Source organism: Miscanthus floridulus, chromosome 3 (assembly GCF_019320115.1).
Source record: "Miscanthus floridulus cultivar M001 chromosome 3, ASM1932011v1, whole genome shotgun sequence".
NCBI lineage: Eukaryota > Viridiplantae > Streptophyta > Magnoliopsida > Poales > Poaceae > Miscanthus > Miscanthus floridulus.
The window spans coordinates 148,574,439-148,583,251 of NC_089582.1; the positions used below are offsets into that span (position 1 = coordinate 148,574,439).

General features: G+C 53.1%; 1 pseudogene; it reads left to right on the top strand.

Annotated features, from left to right (window-relative positions):
• The first annotated feature begins 1,092 nt into the window (after positions 1-1,092).
• LOC136544683 (chitinase CLP-like) lies at positions 1,093-7,633 on the top strand (annotated as a pseudogene).
• The last annotated feature ends 1,180 nt before the right edge of the window (positions 7,634-8,813 follow it).

Consider the following 8,813-nt stretch of genomic DNA (forward strand, 5'->3'; position numbering starts at 1 on the left):
CCGGTTTGATTGGTGCTGTTGCTGGATGTTGAACAGTGCTGACATGTGTAGTGGTGGGTAGGTAGTGGGCTATTTCTTGTACTTTGCTCCAGCCAACCGACCGCGACAAGAGGCGTGTATTTGTACTATTTGTTGCACTTTGCTGCTTTTATTTAATTTTTAGTAGAGGCTTGCCCCTCCTGTTTTCATTTTTGTCCTTCAATTATGGCTGCAGTTTGTTTTTAGCCTTCTAACTTTAAAATCAGACACGCACAGTCCCTTAACTCTTAAAACCGTTTAAAATTGGCCCTCGTGCCTATTCGACCACGGTTTCTGCATAGAAAACCCGCCACGACCCCGCCTATCAGACCTTTCCCTCTCACCGTACGGTTGGGACCACCTGTCATCCCTCTCCCTCTCTTCGCGGTCCGTCTGTCAGGCCTTTCCTCAACCTCCCCGCCACACGTCGTTGCCACCACGGCGGCCAGCACAGGCACCGCTAGCCATGGCTGCTGCTGCTACTCGCGCCATGGCTGCTGCTGCTGCTACTCGCACCATGGCTGTTGCTCCTGCTGCTCGCGCCATGGCTCGCTGCTCGCCCACGCGGGCCCCGTGTCCTACTCGCCACTCGCCTACGCCGCCACGGTGCCCTGCTCGCTGCTCGCCCGTGCGGCGCCGACACCCCGCTGCCCACTCGCCTGTGCCGCCGCGGTGCCCTGCTCGCTGCTCGCCCGTGCTGTACGGCTGCGCGCTCGCCTCTGCGCGCTCGCCTCCCGCAGCGGCGTACGTCTGGTCTCCACACGCTGTTCGTGTTCGCTGGCTCACCGCCGATGCCAAGGCCGCCTTCGCTACAGCCAAACTGTGCAAGTGCGCGTGCGGCCGCCGCCTCTGCAACTCCCATCGCCATGGCCGTCGTCCTATCATGGCCGCCTGAACAAGAATGCGAGCACCTCGTGGAGACAGGAGGTGAGCTCGGGGACCCTCTCCAGCTTCATTTGTTTAATCTGAACATGGTAGCAATTGCATCCTATCATCAGGCAGACATCAGACGACCACACCACTCGTAGCAGTGCTCTTGGCCTCTCTCTACCATCCTCCAGCAGCTCTAGCGCCATGCCGGCCATCGTGGTAGCTCTGCTGCTGCTCCTATCGCCGCTCACCATGCAGAGCGCAGTTGCGACGTCTAAGCCCCTGCCCGTCATTGCACGCGTCAGCCAAGACCGCTCCACCGGCCTCTACCTCATCAGCGTCAGGAACTACGACCCAAACCCGCTCGTCCTCAACCTCGCCGGCCCGCTCCTGTGGTGGCCGTGCATGGGGCAAGAAGAGAAAGAACACGCCATCCCCTGCAGCTCTGGCACGTGCCGCGTCGCCAACAGGAACCACCCGCCCAACTGCCCCTACGTCGACGGCGATAGGCCGGGGTCCCCGGAGCCCAGCTGCAACTGCACAGCCTACCCCTACAACCCCGTCAACGGCAAGTGCGGCAGCGGTGGGCTCACCTAGGAGTGGCTGTCGGTGAACGCCACGGACGGGCGGCGCCCGCTGTACCCGCTGTCGTTCCGCGCCGTGGTGTCGTGCGCGCCAGATGAGCTCCCCTCCTCGTCGTTCCCCAACCTCTTCCAGGCGCAGGGGCCGTGTAGCCCGGGGGGGAAACCTGTACTCTGGCGTGGCGGGGCTGTCGCGGGCACCGCTCTCGCTGCCGTCGCAGGTCACGGAGGGGCTTAAGGTGTCCAGCAAGCTCGTGCTCTGCCTCCCGCACGTGGCCATCTTCGGCGGCTGGCCCGTCCACATCCCTGGCTCGGCCGACGACGTCGAGATGGTGACCGACCACCTGAGCCGCACCCGCCTCCTCCAGAACCCGAGGAACAGCGCCTACTACATGGACATCGCGGGCATTGCCATGAACGGCGCGCGTGTGGCCTTGCCGGACAGCGCCCTCGCCCTCTCTAGCCAGGGCTAGGGCGGCGTCGCACTGAGCATGGTGACACCCTACACAGCGCTGCGCCTAGACATCTACCGCACGGTGCTCACGGCATTCGACGTGGCCACGGCCGGCCTCCCGCGCGTTTCTCAGGCGCCCAACCCACTGGAGCACTGCTTCAACCTGACCGTGATGAACCAGATGGGGATGTGGATGTTGTTTTTAATCCCGTGCATGCTTAATTCATATTGTAAATAGGCATAGCTGCATTTCCATGTTTATCTTCCCAAGTTTAGCTAGTTAGTTGCTGCATGAATCAAACGGGCGTAAGGCCAGAATCGTGCTGCGTTCACGGTGCGGCCCAGCGGCATTCTCACCACGCACGTACGGAAAACGTCTCCGCGCTCCAGGCGGACACGGCGCAGCATCCGCGCGTGTGGCAGGGAAATAGGATCAAAGACCGTGTACTCCGAATGAATAAAGAGAAGAAAGCAAGCCTAAAAAGGCCGCGACAGTGTGCGGCACATATTCGGTCTCTGGTGTGTGTGCGTGAGTTCTCTGAGTTCGTGAGTGACGTCGAGAGCACTGAGAGAACTCGCTGGCCGTTGTCGATCACCATCGAGGCAGCCATTCAGGCACTCGGCGCCATCAAGTGGTATCAGAGCCGCGGTGTATGTTCTACGGTGGTTCTGTAAGCCCGCCGTGTGAACCACCTCGGAAGAAGTTCGCCGTCCCGCCGAGATCACCGCCGCCGCCGCCAGACATGACTGGCTCAGGCGTGGGGTCAAGTGGATCCGGGCATGGAGTTCGGGAGAGCTCCTTGATGTGGCCCATGCTGACCCGCTCCAATTATGCGGAGTGGGCGATCCTCATGAAGTGCAACTTCGAGATCTTGGAGGTATGGGAGGCGATTGAACCGGGAGGCGAAGGAGTGAAGAGAACCCAAAATCGTCAGGCCATGGGTGGACTTCTCCGATCTATCCCTCAGGAGATGTGGCAGATGTTGGGGGCGAAGATGACTGTCAAGGAGGCGTGGGAGGCGGTGAAGAGCATGCGCATTGGAGCTGAACGCGTGAAGGAAGCCAACGCTCAGCGCCTGCTCCAAGAGTTCGAGAACATCATGTTCAAGGATGGAGAGATGATGGACGATTTCGCCCTGCGCATCAATGCCCTCGCAGCGGATCTGCGTACATCTGGTGAGGCGATCGAAGATACACGGGTAGTGAAGAAGATGCTTCGAGTCCTCCCCAAGCGCTACCAGCCGATCGCGATCTCGATTGAAACCTTACTCGATCTGAAGACGCTCACCATTGAAGAACTCGTCGGCAGACTCAAGATGGCCGAGGATCGCCTCGGACTCGAGGCCATCACCGACAAAGCTGAGAAACTCCTGTTGACGGAGGAGGACTGGGTGGCGAGGAACCGCCATCGACTCGTGCCTGAGTCCTCATCGTCGTATGGAGGGGAGAAGAAGACCGGGAAGCCAAAGAGTGGTGGCGGCGGAGGGCGTGGCGAACGTGGTGATCGCGGCGAGAAGAAGAAGCCCGTTGTCAAGCTGACATCCATGGGCACACCTAGGCGGAAGGGCGCTGCAGGAACTGTGGCATTTATGGCCACTGGGCTAAGGATTGCAAGAAGCCCAAGAAGGAGCGCAGAGAGGAAGCACATCATGCACAGGCGGACACCGATCAGCCGGCGATCCTCCTGGCCATGGTGAACGCCGTGCACGTGCATCCGCGCGACGTCAAGCCCTGTGGAGGTTGTTCGGCATGCCATGTCGTGCACCTCGACGAGAAGAAGGTGTTCCTTGTTGACCGCGATGAAGAGAAGGACGCGTGGGTCCTCGACACTGGCACCAGCAACCATATGACCGGGAGTCGCAAGGTGCTCACGTCGCTGGACACGTCGGTGGGAGGAACAGTGCGGTTCGGCAACGGCTCACTCGTCGACATCGAGGGCATCGGCTCAGTGCTGCTGCAGACAAAGAAAAATGGGCACAAGGTACTTTCTGAAGTATACTATATCCCAAAATTAAAGAGCAACATTGTTAGCTTAGGCCAATTAGAAGAGGGGGGGCTGCAAAATTGTGATCAAGGAGGGTTTTTGCAATGTGTTTGATGTCGAGCGGTCACTGCTGGCTCGAGCACCATGAGTCAAAAATCGTCTATATTTGTTAAAGATGCAGCTTGCAGCTCCAATCTGTTTAGTGGCAAAAACAGATGATCCGGCCTGGCTCTGGCATGGTCGATATGGACATCTAAACTTCCGGGCACTCCGAGAGCTTGGATCAAAAGGCATGGTAGAAGGGATACCCCAGCTAGATCGTGCTAAAGAGTTTTGTGATGGCTGTGCACTGGGGAAGCAGCATCATTTCCCATTTTCACAAGTTGCAAACTACCGGGCAGAGAAGCCGTTGGACCTGGTACATGCAGACTTATGTGGCAAGATCAAGCCTAGTACAGCTGGTGGCAAGAACTACTTTCTGCTCATAGTTGATGATCACTCTCGTTACATGTGGATTGAGCTTCTGACAACGAAAGATGAGGCATTTAGATGTTTCAAGAAGATTCAGGCACTGGCTGAAACTGAAAGAGAATGCAAACTCAGAGCATTTAGAAGTGACAGGGGAGGAGAGTTTAACTCCATAGAATTCAAGCAATACTGTGATGAGCGTGGAGTGAAGCACTTCACAACAACTCCCTATACACCACAACAAAATGGTGTCGTTGAGCGACAAAACCGAATCATGGTGGAGATGGCCAGATGCTTGTTGAAAAGCAAGGGTGTCCCAGGTGAGTTTTGGGGAGAGGCAGTGACAACTGTAGTTTACCTGTTGAATCGGGCTCCAACCAAGAGTTTGCAGGGAAGAACTCCATTTGAAGCATGGCACAATCATAAGCCCAAAGTACATCATCTTCGCACATTTGGCTGCATTGCTTATGTGAAGAATGTCGGGCCGGGTGTCTCCAAGTTGTCAGACAGATCAACTAAAATGGTGTTTGTCAGATATGAAACAGGAACAAAAGGTTACAGGTTATTTGATCCTGTGACAAGGAAGTTACACATCTTGCGTGATGTCATATTTGAGGAGAGCAAGGCTTGGGAGTGGACTCAAGAAGGCCGAGCTGATCCAGTGACTTCAGTGCTTGATGTGGAATTTTATACTGTACCGGACAAGGAACAACAACTGAAACTGAAGATGCAGAACAGTCAGCAGATCTAGTGTTCCTAGATCATGGGTCACCTTCCCAAGATCAATGGACTCCCAATCCAAGTTCTAGTGCTGGTTCAAATCAATCCACACCTCCAAGGAGCCCTCCTGCACAAGCAATCGAGTTTGCAACACCACCTACTAGAAATACAGTGGATTCAGAAGGAGTGCCAATGAGGTTCAGAAAAATTCAAAACATTAATGACACATCTGATGAAGTCCATGACTTTGAGTATAGTGGTGTATGCTTCTTTGCTGCAGAAGAGCCTAGGAGTGTGGATGAGGTACTTACTGAACAATGTTGGAGAGATGCCATGTCAGTCGAGATGAATTCAATTCAAGCAAACAAGACTTGGGAGCTGTCAGTCTTACCTGCAGGACACCGAGCAATTGGACTTAAGTGGATTTTAAAAGCAAAGAAAGATCCAAATGGCAACATCATTAAGCACAAGGCTCGGTTAGTTGCAAAAGGGTATGCTCAGCGTGAGGGGGTGGACTTTGATGAGGTTTTTGCCCCTGTGGCAAGGATTGAAATAGTGAGACTATTGATTGCATTAGCTGCACAAAAGGGATGGCAGATACATCACATGGATGTAAAATCTGCATTCCTCAATGGTGACTTGGCTGAGGAGGTGTATGTGCAATAACCTCCTGGATTTGTTGTAGAGGGAGGAAAAGGAAAAGTACTCAAGCTGAAGAAAGCTCTTTATGGGCTGCGTCAGGCTCCAAGAGCTTGGAATTCAAAGTTGGACAGTGAACTAATGAAGCTTGGTTTTGAAAGGAATCCACTGGAGCATGCAGTTTACCGAAGATCACACAGTGATGGCTATCTCCTAGTAGGAGTCTATGTAGATGACCTAATAATCACTGGTCCATACCAAGCAAATATTGATGCTTTTAAGAAGGAGATGATGAAGAGTTTCAGCATGAGTGACTTAGGGTTGCTTAGCTATTATCTAGGCATTCAGGTGACACAAGAAAAGGGGGTGATCACATTATGTCAGAGCTCATACACTTTGAAGATCCTGGAACAGACAGGTATGAAAGGTTGTAATCCCTGTCATGTGCCTATGGAGAACAGATTGAGGCTGAGTAAGAATGACAAATCACCATCAGTTGATAAAACAAAATATAGAAGTGTCATTGGCAGTCTAAGATACTTAGTTAATACTAGACCTGATATAGCCTATGCTGTGGGGATAGTCAGCAGATACATGGAGGATCCAAAAGGAAGTCATTGGGCAGCAGTCAAGCAGATTCTCAGATACCTTTCAGGGACTGTGAACTATGGCTGCATATACAAGAAACTAAATGCATCTGAAACAAAGCTTACTGGCTACAGTGATAGTGATCTGGCTGGTGATGTTGATGACAGAAAAAGCACAAGTGGTTCAGTATTCTTGTTGGGATCATGCCTAGTGACTTGGGTGTCACAGAAGCAGAGAGTGGTAGCATTATCATCATGTGAAGCTGAGTACATTGCAAGTGCCAATGCAGCCTGCCAAGGTATATGGCTCAGCCGGCTTCTGGGAGAACTGCTGGGTATTCAGACACCAAAGGTGAGACTCCTGGTGGACAACAAATCAGCAATTGCCTTGAGCAAAAATCCAGTACACCATGATCGAAGTAAGCACATTGACACACGGTTTCATTTCATTCGAGACTGTGTGGAATGAGGAGAAGTGGACATTGATCATGTGAGCACAACAGAGCAGTTAGCAGACATTCTGACAAAGGCCCTTGGGCGTGTCAGGTTTACTGAACTTCAACAGCAGCTGGGAGTGATCAAAGTGCAGCGGGATTAGGGGTGAAATGTTGTTTTTAATCCCGTGCATGCTTAATTCATATTGTAAATAGGCATAGCTGCATTTCCATGTTTATCTTCCCAAGTTTAGCTAGTTAGTTGCTGCATGAATCAAACGGGTGTAAGGCCAGAATCGTGCTGCGTTCACGGTACGGCCCAGCGGCATTCTCACCACGCACGTATGGAAAACGTCTCCGCGCTCCAGGCGGACACGGCGCAGCGTGCGCGCGTGTGGCGGGGAAATAGGATTGAAGACCGTGTACTCCGAATGAATAAAGAGAAGAAAGCAAGCCTGAAAAGGCCGCGACAGTGTGCGGTCTCTGGTGTGTGTGCGTGAGTTCTCTGAGTTCGTGAGTGACGTCGAGAGCACCGAGAGAACTCGCCGGCCGTTGTCGATCGCCGTCGAGGTAGCCATTCAGGCACTCGGCGCCATCAGTGTACTGGCTCCCTGCCCGTGGCCGTCGACCTGATGCTGGTCGACGGGAAGAACTAGATGTTCACCAGCCTGAGCGCGATGCATGAGGTCGTCCCGCAGACGCTGTGCTTCGCCTTCGTGGAGATGGGGGCGGGGACCGCGGCGGCGTACGCGGTGCCGGACTCTCCGGCGGTGGTCGTCGGAGGCCACCACATGGAGAACAACCTGCTGGAGTTCGACCTCAAGATGGGGGTGCTGCGCGGGGTCCGTGGCCGAGGGGGAGGTTGGGGAAAGGCCTGATGACAGGCGGGCCCGCGAATAGAGGGAGGCGGATGACAGGTGATCTCAACCTGGCGGTGAGAGTGAAAGACCTGACAGACGGGGTCATGGCGGGTTTACGATACGGAAACCACAGTCGAATGAGCGCGAGGGCCAATTTTAAACAGTTTTGAGAGTTAATGGACTGCGCATGTCTGGTTTTGGAGTTAGAGGGCTAGAAACAAACTACAGCCATAGCTGGAGGGCCAAAAATAGACTTTTTTCAAAAAAAAAAAAAGAGAGAGAGAGAGGCGTGTACAGTGCCCGTCTTGAATAATTAACTGCCGCTGATCCTACACGGACTGTGCTTCGACGACTCTTCTATAGCAGAAGCAGCAACAACGACTGCCCGTCTGCACGTGAGGGTGAGGCACGAGCGTGCGTCGCCGGTCGCCCGCCGCAAAGGTGGACGAAGGGCGACGACGACGACGCCGCTTTTTGTTCCTGTTTCTGTTTTTGTTTCTATACAGTTGTACTGCTACTAGTACTCGCGCCATGCTAGGAGATGAGCAGGCAGGATCACCGATGGGTCGCCCCGTCGGTGACGGATCTCAAGCTGCGTTCCATGCATGAGAATTGAGAAGGAACAACGCCATAACTGAAGTGAACGTGCGCGAGAAATGCAGGTCATCGACCGTGGCTACTGCCCACCCACACGTACCACTCCACTTCCACTCTGTGCGTGCTGCTACTACTAGTGGCCTGTTCTGTACCTACAATCTACTCCTGTCCTGTCTGTGAAAGTGTGAAACTGTGTGTGACCTTAGGGCAGTCCCAACGATGTATTGATGATGATTTCTATCCTTATTAAATGACTTGCCACGTAGATAAAATACTGACATGGCAATATAATTAATGAAGAAATAGAACAAAAATCCTAGAAATGGTTTCCTCATGAAGAAATCAGATCTTCTCTTGACCCAATGCACCAAAAAACTATGAAATCGCCATTGGGGAGAAACCATCGGTTTTCAGAGAGCTCGTGCCACACTTCCATTGGAGAAAGAAGATAGAGTTGGAAGAGAGAAAGAGAAAATAATTATTACACAAAGACACCTCCACTGTGGAAGGTAGTTTCTATAGATGATTTCTTGTGATATGGAAACCGCATCAGTTTCTTTCATTGGGACTGCCTTTATAGGCCCCGTTCGCTTGGAGAATG